The sequence below is a fragment of the Tyto alba genome, unplaced genomic scaffold (assembly GCF_018691265.1).
Source record: "Tyto alba isolate M040663 unplaced genomic scaffold, T.alba_DEE_v4.0 Super-Scaffold_200000100296, whole genome shotgun sequence".
Classification (NCBI taxonomy): Eukaryota; Metazoa; Chordata; class Aves; order Strigiformes; family Tytonidae; genus Tyto; species Tyto alba.
Genome location: NW_024881284.1, coordinates 32,820 through 49,512, shown reverse-complemented (window position 1 = coordinate 49,512; position 16,693 = coordinate 32,820).

Here is a 16,693-nt window from a genome sequence, read left to right as displayed (position 1 = left end):
AACATTTGAGTCCAAGGGGGCTTTACAGCATAGCGGATCTCTCCCCCAAATCCGACGAGGGCTATAGCCAAGTACTCTGACATCACCACTGATTGTGTTGGAAGCTGTTTGCGGAAGGGTAGGTATATTCTGGCAGGTTCGATGCCTAGATGTCTTAGGGCAAGTTTTCTACCTTTCATGATGAGGTTGCCAAGACACTCAACTCCTGGAGAGAATGCACGTGACGGTTTCCCCAGGACTATCCATTGTATTGGTCGTGCTTTTTCTGGGGGACCCTGGGCTAATGCCCCTACCCCCCCTTTTTCCGTGAAGTGTACATACAGATCAAGCGGTGCATCTGGGTTCCATCTGGCAAGCGTGCTTGATGATACCTGTTGCTCGATAAAGTCAAGAGAATTCATTGCTTCCATCATCAGAATTTTTCGCTCCCATGGGTTCTTTCCTTTTAGAAGATCGTACAAGGGGACCATGGTCTCGGGAGGGATCAGGACGACATTGCGGAGCCATTGCAAGGGCCCCACCAACTGTTGCATATCATGGAGCGTCTTGATGTGCCGACGGATTTTTATTTGGGGGGGAGGGGTTACGTAGGAACTTGTGATCCCCACTCCCAAAAAACTCACACATGGTCCTCTTTTAACTTTCGCACTTGCAATTTCAAACCCATTTGTTTTTAGAGTTTCTGAGATCGTTGACACTAGCTGGTCCACCTGACCCCCGGACGGCGCGGCGATCAAAATATCGTCCATGTATTGGATGATAGTCGCAGTCGGGTTGTTGTGTCGAACCGGTGCCAGCGCTCAATCCACTGTAATCTGGCAGATAGTAGGCGAATTGACCATTCCTTGGGGTAACACTTTCCACTGAAAGCGCAAATTGGGGTGTTGGCTGTTTGGAAACACAACAGAAAAGGCAAACCGTTCCTTGTCTTCCTCGTGCAGGGGTATCGAAAAGAAACAGTCCTTAATATCGAGGACGGCGCAAGGCTGTCCCTCTGGTATCATAGAGTTCATAGGTAACAGCGTTTGGACAGGGCCCATTGGTTGAATTTTCTTGTTTACTTCGCGCAGGTCATGGAGGAGGTGAAACCCTTCGCTGGATCATTTGGGTATTACAAAAACTGGGGTGTTCCATGGGCTAGTAGAAGGTTCAATATGGCCTTGTTGTAGTTCGCGATCAATTAGCTCAAGAAGTGCATCCATTCGAGGCTTTGACAGGGGCCACTGCTCGACCCACACCGGGTCTGACGATTTCCATATCAGTCTGATCGGTGGAAGCGGGTGTGCGGCAGTGGCCCTCACGGTAAATTTGTCACCCTGGCTTTCAATAAAGCTAGAGCGTCCCTTCCCAACAAGGGTGGAACACCTGGCATGACATATGGGAAGAGGGTAATAGTTTTTTCCGGTCCTTTTTCAGTGTGAAGCGTTATTGCTACCAACTGGGCACTCTTCTGAGCCCGGGTTAGTCCTCCGACTCCACCCACCAGGGGGGCGTTTTCCAATTTCCAATACAGGGGCCAGTTTGTCTCAGGGATAACTGTAACATCTGCTCCGGTGTCAATCAAGAAGGGAACATTAATGGTGGTATCATTTGAGGTATTATAAAGGGAACAGATCCCCCACACCACTGGCGGGTTATCACACTTTACTGCCAGGGCCACCCTGGGGTCTCGCCCCCAAAGGGTGGTCTTTGCTGCCCCTGAGATAGGGACAGATTCGGCTGGATCATCGGTTGAACCATGGAGTTGGTCGCTTCTCAAGGGGGCAGTGGGTTCTGGGGGACCTCGCTCCATCCGGGGTTGACATAATTGTTGATCGGCATAGAGTTGGGCCGCCTTGTGTTCCAGGTGGGAGAGGGCAGTGCGCGGCCCAGGTGCCCTCTCCCCTTCCCGTTTCCCTGACTTTTAGATCTGCACTCCTTGGCGAAATGTCCTTTCTTTCCACAGGCCCAACACAGTCCTCTGGGCCAGTTTTGGCGCGAAGGGAGTGCTGTTGGCAGATTCCCCAATCGAGGGCAATTCGCTGCGACGTGACCTGCCTGGCCACATTTAAAACATGCCATCACATTACCTATTGCAGTGCAAACAGCCGCCTGGATTGGGGCTAAATGCTCTTCCTTCACGACATGCTTAATCATGTTCGCGATGCTTGACCCCACCGGCAATGATTGCAAGATTTCTTTAGTTGCCGAATTACACTGCTGGCATAGGCACTCTGCTACAACTGGGCCTTCTGCTTCTGCAGGTAGGGACGAGGAGTCGACCGCTGCTTGGAGGCGATCCACAAAATGTGTGAAGCTTTTGCTTTCAGTTTGCTTTATTGTGGCCCATGGCGATGGTTTGGCGATGACTCTAGAAGCTGTATGAATAGCTTCTCTGGCCGCACGAGTAGTTGTCAAAACCTCATGGGCCCGCAAGCCCTGGGCTTGTGCCTGGGGGGTAATCATAGTTGGGTCTGTACCCATTAGCCGTTGCAGGCTGGAGCCGTGTAACAGGTGATCCGCCCCAGTTACTTGGGCTAGCTGCCTTGCACAGTTATCTTCCCATTCTTGTTTGAAAACAATCATCCCTGCCCCATCAAAAATCAGTCTACAGGTTTGTTTTATATCAAATGGGAGCATGTCGTCTCCCCCAAAGACACCATCTATGAGGGTGGAGACCATGGCAGAGTTAAGCCCTTTATCCGCAATTGCTTTAACATTTGCTTGTATATCCTTAGGGTTTATTGGTGAGTAAACCCTCTGTCCCCCATCCGTCACTCAGACCGGGAACGCCAGCGGGGTTGAAGGGGCCCAGTCGGCGCATGCTATCTTTATCTTCCTCCAGTCCATGAGAGGGAGTTGTTCCCCTTGTGGCTCTTCTTTAATTTTGGTGGAGGTATGCTGGCTTTTAGCCCTATCCACCCTTCTTCCAATCCTCACTCCTGATTTTGCTGCAAGCCGCTCTTCCCAGCTACTGTCTGAGTCGGAGCCGGAGCTAGACTGACTGGTCACTGCCGGGCTCCAGTCCCTTCTCGTTGGGCTCCGGCCCTGCCCACTGCCCTTGCAGGTGGGCCGTTCCCTCCCTCTTGACTCTCCCTCATTCTCCTCCCCTTCCCTTTCACGCACGCTTGTTAGTTCTAGCACTTCCTCCCTTTTCCCGCTGAAAACATCTTTGCCTCGCCCTTCCCCTTTGTGGCACATAGGGCGGTGGTGTGGGCCAGATTTCCCCAGATTCTGATTTCTCCGCGGCTCCCCTAGCTTCCTCGGTTAGCCCGCCCCAAAAGGACTTTGCTCGTTTCTCCTCCTCTGTAAGTAGGTCAGGGTTTGGGGATTGGGGGGGCGCATCGCTCTCCCGCAGGTCCTTAGGCTCAGCAGGATTGTCACTATCTGGAGGGCACGAAGTCTGTGTAGCCGCCCCGACTCCCAATTTCGGAGTGGTTTGCAAACAGTCCCTTGCCGCCCTCCAGGTCTCCTGCTCTTGCAAGGCCTTCTGTAAGGCCTGTACAACTTTCCCCCATGCCTTAAGGTTTTTCCCACTTCCCGAGAACACTGTCTCCTCGGCTAATGCTTTAGTGCATTTATCCCACACTTCAGGGTGGAGGATATCAATCGGCTGGTCAATGACCCCAATTTTTAAAAGTCTCTCTACAGCGAGAGTAAAATCTTTGGGTTTACAATCAATCCCCCACTGCTTATGAATTTGTAATACGACCTTCACAAGGGTTTCCATCCTCCTTGTTGGTCCGGGAGCGTCCTCCCCGCCGGGCTGGTCCTGCCGCTCCGGCCGCCGTTCACCCGATTCCAGGAGATTCCCAGGTTTCGGCACCACTTGTTGCCTTTCAGAGGCGCGGCGACCTGGTTCAGGAACGGCACGGCAACCAACCCCAGGCCACTCGGGCCATCAGCTCACAGACACCAATGTGGTGGATGGCAAATGGCGTTTTATTGAGGAATATACAGGCCTTATATAGCTTGGGTTTACAACGTCACTTCCGTCTGCTTACATCACTGCTACATTACTATTGGCTATCGGGCTATCAGAAAAAGGGGCCCTATCTTTCCGTACAACGCGATATCTTCCGACCGCCAGGCCCTGACTACCTACAAATGCCGATCTAAATTTCACCTGAGTGGGCGACCCCTGCAACAGGGAAACGGGAAAACGAGCTTGAAAAGGTGCATGGAGGCACAAATACCTGCCAACCCCGGGAACAGCCCATTTCTTGCACAATCACGTCATCTAGTGACCCAACAGCCACAAGCTTATGTGACCTCTTGTCGGGAAAAAACAGAGGATCAGCAGGGATGGATGTATCCACTGCCGACACAGTAACTGTAAGTACATGAGGTGTGCACAAAGTCCCTTTAAATGCTTGGGGGCCCATTGGACATGGACTGAATGCATTATTAATTGTGCACTCTAGCATCACATTGCAAGGAATTATGGTTCATGTGGGAGTCATAGATGCAGATTATGAAGGACAAATTTGTGCAATGGTTTCTACTGCAATACCCCCTGTAACAATAGAGAAAAATGTTCCAATTGCTCAACTGGTGCCTTTTAAGAGTTGTGTTCCCAGGACAGAATAAGTGATTTGCAGGTCTGGAGGCTTCGGATCTACTGGTAAACCTCAAGTCCTCTGATCATGGACTTTATCAGATGAAGTGCACTCTTGCCATGGACAGTGCCTCACCAAATATGTTCCAGGTATCTGGGTTGTTGGATACAGGAGTGGATGTTACTATTATTGCTCAATGGGACTGGCCTAATTCCTGGCCTGTGGTATCCACCACCTCTGGGGTGACGGGGTTGGGAGGCACGGCAACCAGCTTTATGGCTGCTAAACCTGTACTCGTTACTAATTCTGAAGGACAAAAGGCCACTGTCTGACCCTATGTCACTGCTGCACCCCTAAACTTGTGGGGACGAGACTGCTTGAGGCAAAGGGGAGTCCCTATAACCACGGATTTTCCATAGGGGACACTGTCTTTCAGGGTGTCAAAAGACCGACAATGGCATTACAATGGCTTATGGATAAACCGGTGTGGGTGGATCAGTGGCCCCTCAAAAACCAAGAAACTTACATCCCTGTGAATGTTAGTAGAGGAACAGTTAATAGCAGGCCATATTGAGGAATCATATAGCCCTTGGAACACCCCAGTTTTTGTTACACAAAAGAAATTGGGGAAATGGCAATTGCTGCATGACCTGCAAAAAATTAGAGGTGATGGCAGCAATGGGGGGCTTTACAACTGGGTTTGCCTTCCCCTACAATGATTCCCATGCAATGGAACGTGGTAGTAATGGATCTGAAGGATTGGGTTTTTATGATCCCATTGGATAAAAAGGACAGGGAAAATTTTGCTTTCACAGTCCCGTCAATCAATCATGTAGAACCTACAAAAAGCTATCATTGGAAAGTGTTACCTCAAGGAATGAAAAATTCACCTACTGTATGTTAATGGTTTGTAGCCCAAGATTTGAGCCCTGTTTGACAAAAATACCTTGAATGTTATTGTTACCATTATATGGATGATATTCTTGACACGGAACTGTCGGACACAAAATGCACGATCAATGTGATCAAGTTAATGCCACTTTATTAAAGGATACACAGTGATTTACACACTAGCACAAAGCACACGCGTTACGTTTTGGTTGCTAATAGGTTAAAGCTGCTTGTTCACATGCCTTGTTCTGCCATACCTACATTCTGTATCTCCCTCTTGTTATCTTGTTTTACATTCCATTCTCCTTACCTCTCTGCAACATAGACAGTTTCTCAAAACCCCAATTTCACTGTCTCTTTCGACTTTGCATATGTCCTTCACAACAGCTGCAGTTGTGAGGCCCCTTGGTCTGAACCGCTCACAACATGCCTATTTTCTTCCAGCCACTCCACATATTCTGTTGGCTGCTGCAACACCTGCACTCTTGGACCACATGGAGCATGAAGCTAGGCAAGCATTAGAGGATTACAGCCTAGTTATTGCTCCTGAAAAGATACAACATACCCAACCTTGGCTTTACTTGAGAATGAAAGTACTTAATAGAACAGTACAACCCCAAGCAATTAAATTGGTGACTAATGTCAAAACACTCAATGATGTTCAGAAGCTAGTTGGTGTCATAAATTGGATGAGAACTTTTTTAGTTCCGTCATCATCACAACTACAGCCTTTAGTAGACTTGCTAGAAGGAGATGTAGATATTGCAGCATCCAGGATTTTGACTTCAGATGTCAAATGTGTAATTGAAATGGTAGAGCAAGCCATTCAAGAAAGACATGTTTGGCGCATTGATTTATCTGTATCATTACAAGCACTTGTGTTTATTGATATCAATTGGTGTCTGCCGTTGTGTTAGGGCTGGTTCCAAACACCAGACAACAGGCAATTTCTTCACATCAGTTTTTTCATCAAGGTTATCATGCCCTCGAACGGCAATTTCACCTTTCCAATGCCGAAGCTCGATCTATTGTTGTCTCCTGCCCTGATTGTCAGGGGCAACATTTTCCAACAGTTTACGGCACCAATCCTAGGGGCTTATAGGCCCTCCAAATTTGGCAGACTGATGTAACACACGTGGCAGAATTTGGCAAATTAAAGCATGTACACATGTCTATTGACACTTTCTCCTCCATTATTCTTGCTACTGCACATACAGAAGAAACAGCCAAAGACGTTATATGGCATTGGCAGAAGGCCTTTGCTATATGTGGCGTCCCACAAAAAATAAAAACTGATAACAGCCCAGCCTATGTATCTGAAAAGGTGTGAACATTTTTATGCACATGGGATGTCATCCATGTCACGGGAATTCCTCATTCTCCCACCAGCCAGGGGACTGTGGAATGTGCCCACGGAATGCTCAAACAACTTCTGCAAAAACAAAAAGGGGGAATGTCTGAGGAAACACCTGAAGCCCAACTGAACAAGGCATTGTATGTGTTAAATTTTTTGACTATTCCAGATGAATTGCAGAATCCGCCAATGCTTTGCCACTTTGCATCTTTGACATCGACTACGCTTGTTTCTGCAGGAATTAAAGTTAGGGTGAAGGACCTCCAAAGTGGCCAATGGTCAGGTCCATGTGAATTATTAACCTGGGGTAGAGGTTATGCTTGTGTTTCAACAGATAATGGGCCTCGGTGGATTCCTGCTCGCTGTGTTGGGCCTGTTGTGGACTGCTGCACACAATAATGAAGCATGGATGGTGCCACAACCCAAGACAAATGTGTGGGTAACTTTTGCCAATATAACTGATCAGGATTCCATCTGTCTTGCTACCTCTTCCCCGAGTAATCCTTTTGTTACATGTTGCCTGGCATGCAATTCCATCCCACATCAAGGGAGGTCCATGCAGTTTGGGACGGCTGACACTTTTGACCCCTAATATGTCTATGATTTTAGCTAGGAGACATAAGCAGCCTCGATACAAATGCTCAACACACCCTTTTACATCAGACTGTGATGACTATGTTACATTTTGGAGCCCAGGGGAAATAATTGCCGCTTTCTTTCTTGCTCCAGGAATTGCCTTAACAAAGATAAATAATTAGGTTGTTGGCTGAGCAAGCAAACAAACACTACTTTTATAGCCTTGACTTGTTTGCTCTTAGATGTAGACTCTGTGTGACATGCGACTTTACAAAACCGTGCTGTAATAGATTTTTTGTTGTTAACCTAAGGACATGGATGTGAAGACTTAAAAGGAATGTGTTGTATGAATTTGTCAGATCATTATGAATCAATACATAAAAGTATACAGCTTTTGAAAGGCGGGGTAAAGAAGCTGCAAATCACTGATGGGTGGGACTGGTTGAATAGATTGTTTAAAGAATGGGGACTGTCAGGATGGTTGCTATCTTTGATAAAAACAGGATTAATGATTTTGCTTATTGTTGTAGTTGTGCTATTGATGTTGCCATGTATTGTATCTCTGCTGCAAGGGCCCTGCAGCAGATGGCACAGGTCATTTTTGTAGTACAAATACAAAAAGGGGGAATTGTGGGGGTCCACAGCTGACCTGAGGACCCTGAGATGGAGACAATTGACACTGACCTGGATAAGACAGCCGTGTACCCATGAGAAAGAAGAAGAGGCTGGGACTGCAGATGTAAACAACTTAACGGAACATGAGAACAGCAGAAACCCTGCAAGAAAAAGAGCAGATGTGGCAAGAAGGATAAGGTCATCCAATCATGAACTGTTGGGTTTGGGTTGGACTAATAAACTAAGAACACATATCCTTAAGAATTATATGTAAGGTTTGTAAGACAATAAACTTAACCTTTTTGGTTTTCGGCTTTTGGCTTTTGGCTTTGCTTGCAACTTGATGAATGTGTCGCGTCCATCTCAACAGCAACAATCTAGGATTCAAGCTATTTTATTAAGGTAACTGCAACAATCCTGCCCTGGCCCTCCTTGCTCCTTCACTTCTTGCCAGAGCACTGCCCGTGTGCTGTAGCTGCAGATCTACAGGTCAGAAGGAGCCTTCCTCTTGCACCACAAGCCAACAGCCTTCCCCTGTGCAGAACGCTCCACTCAGTGCTTCTCTGGGGTGTTCTCCAGCTGGGTCTCCTTCCTCGCTCCACAGGGATCAGAATGTCTCCATTGCAGGGTCTCTGAAAAGGCCCTGTCTCTCTCCTCTTTGTCATTCTCAGTGGTGCACAGACTGCTCCCCTCCTCACACACATCCTTCACCTCAATCACAGTTCCCAGACCAGGGCACACTGCCCACGGAGAGGACACTGTCCCCCCAGTGCCAGGGAGAGGAACAGTCTTGGAGCTGAGGCCTGAATGGCAGCATCCTCCCTCCAGAGGTCTGTCACGGCAAGACCTCTGATGTTCCCAGGACAGCTGACAAAGCCGTGCTGAGGACCGTTCCCTGCGGTGCATGGGCACCAGTGTTCTTCATGAACACACTGTCCTGAGCAGAGTTTCTTGGTCCCTTTTTTGCCCTGAAGCGCGGAAACAAACTTTACAGCTCACAGAGAGTTCTAAAGCAGGTATGTTTATTGCAGCGCTGGGTGCAAGGGGGATCACTCCTCCTAGCTTGCACACCAACAGCACATTTTGCCAAAATTTTATGCAGTGCAGGTATAAATATTCATGGGATTATGCAACACAAACATACATATGCATAAGCGAGGTGGGGTTAGTTTGTGCAGACTCAGGTCTGTCTCTGGTGGTAGTTTGTTTCTTCAGGGGTCTTATCTTCCTCTTCCTCTGTTGTGCTTTAGATGAACTTTAGTCATTCGCGCACGTTCTCTTCGTACTTGGTGATCTCAGCAGCTTCTTGATGGGTTCTAACCAGTTTTATGGTCACACTGAAACCGCCATTCTTTTTATCTCCCCCTATGTCTGACACACAGTCCTTGATGACTACCAGTCCCTGATAAGCTTAAGCACCAATATCTAGAAAACAAGTTTCAAAAATACATTCAAGGCTTCAAAATAACATTAAAGGTAAACAGGATTGTTAAGAAATTGCAAAGTAGTTAGTTCCCTATATCAATTCCCCCCTTTTCCCTAAGCAAATTCTCTTGCTGTAAAAGTGGTTCAGCATATTTCATTGCTAATTTTAAGGCCCATATGTCTTCAGTAAGCCTCTTTGGTTTATAAGCTGCAATTTAGCAGAGTCATATGAACCCGTATCATTGTTTTTGGATGCGAAGTTTCAATGGTCCCATAGGTGCTGATTCCCAATGGAGCTTAGAAGCTGCTTTCTTCACTCTGGTGTGAGATACCCATGAGATCTGTTCTTTAATCTTGATCACTGTATGGGATGTCAACAGCACCTGGAAGGGCCCCTCCCATTTTGGTTCCAGAGGTGAATCTATAAGGGACTTCACATGCACATAATCACCAGGCTTAATATCATGCACTGGTCCATCAAGGCCTCTGGCCCTGATTCCAAGACCTGTTTTCCTATTTCTTGAAGTTGGTTTTGCAGACTTATTACATAATCAGATAACTTTTCATCCCCGATCTGAGTTGATATTCCTGCCTGCATCATGTAGGGCCTCCCATACAGTATCTCAAAGGGGCTCAACACTTCCTTAATCTGGGCTTAGTTCTGATCCTCAAAACAGCCAGGAGTAAGGCCCAAGGCCAAGATAATCCAGCCTCTTGTCCTTATTTTACAATCTGCAATTTAATGAGGTGGTTCATTTTCTCCACCTGACCACTTACTTGTTGCCAATATGGGGTATGGAATTGCCAATCTATCCCCAAAAGTTTGTTAACTTGTTTGCGAGCAGTGGAGGAACAATGCCGAGACAAACTCAATGTGAGTGATAAAGCATGGTTTTCTTTATTGGTCCAGGGTACATATATTTATACAGACAATGATAATTATGCCTACTAGTCACTAGCTGATTGGCTTAAGCTCTAAAGTTTGTATTTGCACGGTCCACCTACTTGCAGTCAGCTAGCAGCACAAGCTTCTCATAACACTAAGTTTCTCATGCCACTATTTCTAATTCCTCTTAACCTGTTTTCGATACACAAGGCCAAAGCGTCCTTGACATTCTTCATGTATCAGCAGCTGCGAGCAGCTGCGGGCAAACCCTAGTGAGGCCCAGCATCAGCGAGGCAGCATCAGCCCTTAGAACAGGCTCTGATCGTACAATTGCTCGGTGGGCTCAGGACCCTTGTCTCTGAGTCATTCTCCAACACTTGTTCAACAACCTTTGCAACGAAATGTGACCTTTGGTACGAGGATATGACTGGTGAGACCTCAAACCTTGGTATTATTTCTTGTAATATGGCCTTGGTCACTTCTCTGGATTTATTGGTTTGGCAAGCGGATGCTTCTGTCCAGCCTGAAAAGGTGTCTCTTAGGACCAACAAATACCAGTGCCCCCCTTTTCTTGGGAGCTCTGAGAAATCAATTTGTCATTGCTGTCCCGGATAGTTTCCTTTCCCTATTTGTCCAAGCTTGTCTGGGGCTTGTTTTAGGATTATTTTGCAAACATATTTCACATTGCTGTGTCACTTGCTTAACATTGGTGTAGAGGTTCTGGGCAACTATACTCTGTCAAGTATCTATACAGGGCTTCCACTCCCCAATGGATTTTCTATGTGCTGACATAACTATGGCCCACAATAACACAAATGGGATTATTAGTCTGCCTTGCGGAGTCTTTGCCCACCTATCCTTCTCTATTTTTACACCTAAGTCTTTGACTAATTCCCAATCCTCTTTAGAATACCTGGGTTAACAATCAGTTTGTATTTTACCGTCTGGGACCAAAGACTGCACCTCTAATTCACCTCTCTCAGCCACTCTTTTGGCTTCACAATCTGCCATGACATTGCCCTATTCCTGAGCAGTACTACCTTTCTAATGAGCCTTGCAATGAACGATAGCCACCTTTTTGGGTAGCTGTATTGCTTCCAGGAGCCTAAGAATTTCTTCAGCATGCTTTGTTTCCCTTGGGTGGACAGGAGTCCTCTTTCTTTCCATATGGCTTCATGGACATGGACTACTCCAAAGGCATATTTAGAGTCTGTCCAGATAATAACCTTCTTGCCTTTGGCTAGTTCCAATGCTCTGGTTAAAACTGTTATTTCTGCCTTTTGTGCCGAGATACTTGGGGCAAGGGCTGCGGACTCTATTACCTGATCTGTAGTGATTACAGCATACCCTGCTTTGCAGACACCTTGCCAAACAAAGCTACTTCCGTCCGTATTCCAGGAGTCCTCAGCATCTTCCAGCAGTTCCTCTTTTAGGTCAGGTCTGCTGGAGTAGAGTTCTTCAATCATTTCCAGGCAGTCACATGATACCAGTTCTCCCGTAGTTCCGCTAAGGAAAGATGCTAGATTGACAATGTTAGTAAGCACTATTTCCACATCATCCTCTTCCACCAGAATGGCCTGATACTTAAGGAATCTTTGTGGTGAGAGCCAGTGTCCTCCTTTTACCTCTAATACTGTAGATACAGTGTGAGATATCAACATTGTAATCTTTCGGCCTAATGTCAATTTTCATGCTTCTTGAATATTTAGCACTAATGCTGCTACCGCCCTTAGGCAGCTAGGCCAACATTTACTTACTTCATCAATTTGTTTGGAGAAGTACACCACTGCCCTTCTGTATGGTCCCAAGTTCTGGGCTAGGATTCCCAAGGCTATTCCCTGCTTCTCATGGGAGAACAGCCAGAATGGCTTAGTAGTATCTGGTAGCCCCAAGGCAGGGGCCTCCATGAGTTTCCTTTTCAGTTGGTGGAATGCTCTTTCTGCTTCCCCATTCCAAGTGAGGTCTTTCAGGCCAGATTTCAACAATTCATAGAGTGGCCTTACCAGAAGTCCGTAGTTGTATAACCATAGGCGACACCATCCCATCATTCTTAAAGACGTGCAGAGTTCTTTAGCTGTCTATGGTCGAGTCTGACAGATAGCCTCCTTTCTTGCTATGCCTAGAGATCTTTGGCAAGCAGTTATCCCGTATCCAAGGTAAGTTGCCTGCTGCTGAGCCACTTGGGCTTTCTGTGGAGAGACTCGATAGCCATTAAGTCCAAGGAAATTGAGCAGACTGACTGTCCATATGATACATAGTTCTCTCATTTCCATGGCTATCAATAAAGCATCCAGATATTGTTGTATTACTCCAACTCCATGTGGTCGCTTCCACTGCTCCAAGTCTTTGGCTTATTGATTTTTAAAAAGTGGGGCTATTTTTAAGCCCCTGTTGCAATACAGTCCATGTTAGTTGTGCCTTTCTCCTGGAGTCAGGGTTTTCCCACTCAAATGCAAACAGCAACTGACTTTCTGGGATCAAGGGTAGACAAAAGAAGGTGTCTTTCAGGTCCAGTATGGTAAACCAGATCAATTCAAGTGCCAATTTAGTTAATAATGTCTATGGGTTTGCCACAACAGGATACAGATCTTCAACAATCTTATTAATAGCTCTGAGATCCTGTACTATTCCATAACTCCCATCCGACTTTTCGATCAGTAGAATGGGAGTGTTATATTCTGAGTCACACTGTGTTAACAGCCCAAATTTAATAAACCGGCCGATTATTGGTCAGATTCCTTTCCTATCTTCTTACTTAAGGGGGTATTGCCTAATTCTTACCAGCCATGCCCCTGGTTTAAGTCTATTATTGGGGAGGCATTTTTCTCTCTCCCGGGTATCTCTGAGGCCCATAGCCCCAATATACCTGGTTCTGGACTTCCTCAGGTACTCCTGAGCTAACAGGAGTCTCTATAAGGGCCAGACTCAAAAGTTCAATGAGTTGGTCATCTCCCACTCTAAGTTCTAGTTTTCCTCCCTCAAATGTTATTTTTACTTTTAGTTGTTCCAACAGGTCTCGGCCTAATAGAGGTTTCAGCGAATTAGGCATATATAAGAATTTGTGTATTCCCAATTGTTTTCCCAATTTAAATTTAAGAGGTTTTAAAAAGTACACCTCTTCACTTTGGCCAGTAGCTCCCCTTACCATTACAAAATCATCCGTAGGTGTTAAAGCTTGGTTCAAAACTGAAAATGTTACCCTGGTATCTACTAGAAATTCTATACTCTATTGTTGTTTCCCCAGCTTTAATGTAACGAGTGGATCCGCTAGGGTAGACCCCCCAGGTCCCCATCAATCTTCTTTGACGTGGGCCTGCATCCTTCCTTTCCCTTTCCATCTCTCTGGGCATTCATTTTTCCAATGTCCCCTTTGTTTACACCATGCACACTGGTCTTTTCCCTGGGGTTTCCTAGGCCAAGCACCCTCAAATTGTTTTAATTGCCTGCAACATCGCTACCAGTGATCACTTATCCCCCCTCCGATCCTCCTCCTCCCATTACTAAATGCTTTCCATGCTTACGCTTTCCATGCTTCATCTAACAGTACTTCCAGATGTCAGCTTTCTCTCAGTTTCAGAGTCTCATACATCTCTGACCTGTGCTGCATGCCAAACATCACCTTCTTAATTTCCCTTTTGCTTCCTTCTTATTTTCCTTCTCTTAGGCTAATAACATCGGGTCCCCGAGGGGGGGTGGGGGTGGGTGCAGTCCACAGTCTGTTTGGAATTCAGGGTGATTCTGGAGGGTAAAGAACATGTCTGCGTACAAGACCTCATCCCACTTTCCCTCTCTCCTCAAAAACATTAGTTGTAACAAACTTTTATAATTCAAGGTTCTGTTAAAGGGCCATCTTTCCTCATCATCTAATTTATACAGAGACCACCACTGATTACAATATTTTATTAAAGTCCTCCTGTTCACACTCCCACCTGGCGGTCCTTTTATATTTTTCCAATGAGTCAAGATGCAGCCTAAAGGCCTCTTTTTCAAAATTCTCTCACTCTGTTTCCCTCCCATACTGTTGCTTTTGAGGGCTTACCCAAATTCTAATTCTACTGTCTCTGTGTGTTTCCCATATTTCCACAATATGCTCTTTTAAGCTGACCTGAGCGCTCGATTCTGTCCCAGTCAGACCAATTCCCTTGACATTTGTTACACCAAAAATCGTTTCCAAACTTTACCCAGACTTCTCTTCCACACCAGAATCATGCAAAACCAAATATTGGGTTACAGGAAATATCATGAGGCACATGTATAGGGCACAAAAAGTTAACTATTGGCTCAGACAACACTGTTTCAAAGTCTGACATACGCTTCGTTTGTCTCTGGCTGCTCTCCTCACAGGGAATAATGGAACCGCAGATCGGAACTCCACACTTGCTTTTCAGTCGGACTGTGGCTCGTTCATACAACAGTCACACAATTACACAAAGATGCCCCTCACACTCCTTACTCACAAAATGCACCTATTAAGACAATAGCCACAGTCGTAAACCATGAGCTGTTTGCCACAGTTCAAGCCCAGAATATATCCCGTAAGTTTCACTTACTCAAATCACTACCATTAGGGTGAGACATCTGCACACAAATATTAACAGCTGGCTCAGTTCAGGGGGACCTTGAAAAACTCTGCGATTTGGTCAACAGAAACCTCTTGAAGTTTTAAAGCAAGTAGTGGCCAGTCCTAGAGGAGGGGAGAATAACCCCAAACATAAAGGCAGGCTGGGACCTGACTGGCTGATCAGGGACCCTGAGGAGAAGGGCCTGGGCACGACAAGGGACACGATATGAGCCAGTGGTGCAAGCTCACCATGGGCAAGGCCAGCTGCATACGGGGCTGCATTAGGAAAAGCATTGGCCACCCAGATACATTGAGATATCATCCCTCTTGTCTCAGCACTGGTGTGGCCACACACACACAGGTGTGTCTCAGTGTGGGGGTCCCTGTTTTGCAGAAGTAGGGAGGAACTGGAGAGTGGCCAGAGGAGGTCTGCCAAGGTGGTCTTTGGTTCACATGGCCTGGGTGGGATGGCTGAAGGACATGGGCTTTGTGTTTGGCCCAGTGTTGTGGAGGCTCCAGACAAGCCTGGGAGAGCTTGAAGGCTGGTTTCACAGATATCAGAGCTGTTCTTTGTAGTGGGAAATAGCATGTGAAAGAAATAATGCCACAAAATGCAGCTTGGGATGTCCAGAGTGGGCATGAGGAGAAAGAAACATCACGTTGAGGGCAGTGCAACAGGTCACCCTGGATCAGGCCAAGGCTTTGTGTCTTAAAGACCAGCCACAGAGGATGGAGAGCTATCAGTGAAGGAAGGAAGATGCTCAGGTGAGAGCAAGGTGCAGTAGCAGGATGGATGCCTACAGCCTACAGGGAAAGAGACGCAAGCGATGCAACACCGTGGGATAGCCTGTGGTGGAGGTGATAGAGGGACATAGACGGGCTGAAAGCCCCAAGCAGAGACAAGCTCTTTCTCCTGTTGGCGATGGCTGTTGTCCTTATTGCATTAGCCATTAGAGCATTATTATACCTTGTAGCATTAGGGCCACACGGTCTCGTTGTCCATATCCAGAAGCCTGGGAGGGGTCATACCATAGTCCTGCCCTTGGCATCACACATACCCACATCACAGTGCCTCAGGAAGAGCTCTGATCAGCATGTGAGGGACAGGACCTCCCTTCCCAGGGGCTTCTGCAAAGCACAGCAGAGCTGAGAGCACTCACTGCAGCCACTGAGGGGAGGAAAGTAGGGCAGAGAGAGTTTAAAGGCAGCCTAAGCTGGGTGGATGGTTGAGAGCTGATTGGAGGAGAAATCTTCATGGCCCTCTACACCGTAAGTCTCGCCCTGCATAGCAATGAACATGAGCTTCCTGGAGGGGTATCAGTAAATCTGCTACAGCCTACAGAGATCTCTCTGCAACATAGAGGAGTAGGACCTGCTCCAGAGCAGGGCTTCCCTGATGCACCATCAGAGACACAAGGCATGACAGCTGCCTTCTGCTATCATCACCGCCATCGCCTGTGACCACCACCGCCGCACCTCCAGGTACTTCTTCCTCCTCAACCTTTCAGTCCTTGACATGGGCTCCATCTCCACCACTGTTCCAAAATCCATGGTCAGTTCCTTCCAGGACACCAGAGCCATCTCTTACCAAAGATGTGTGCCCAGCTCTTTTACTTTTTCTTTTTTTATGTCCGCAGAGTATTTTCTCCTCACTGACATGGCCTATGACCGCTATGTTGCCATCTGCAAACCCCTGCACTATGGGACCCTCATCAGCATCAGAGCTTGTGTCCAAATGGCAGCAGTGGCCTGGGACAGTGGATTTTAATATACTGTGAGGCACACAGCCAATACATTTTTAATACCACTCTGCCAAGGCAACGCTACGGAACAGCTCTTCTGTGAAA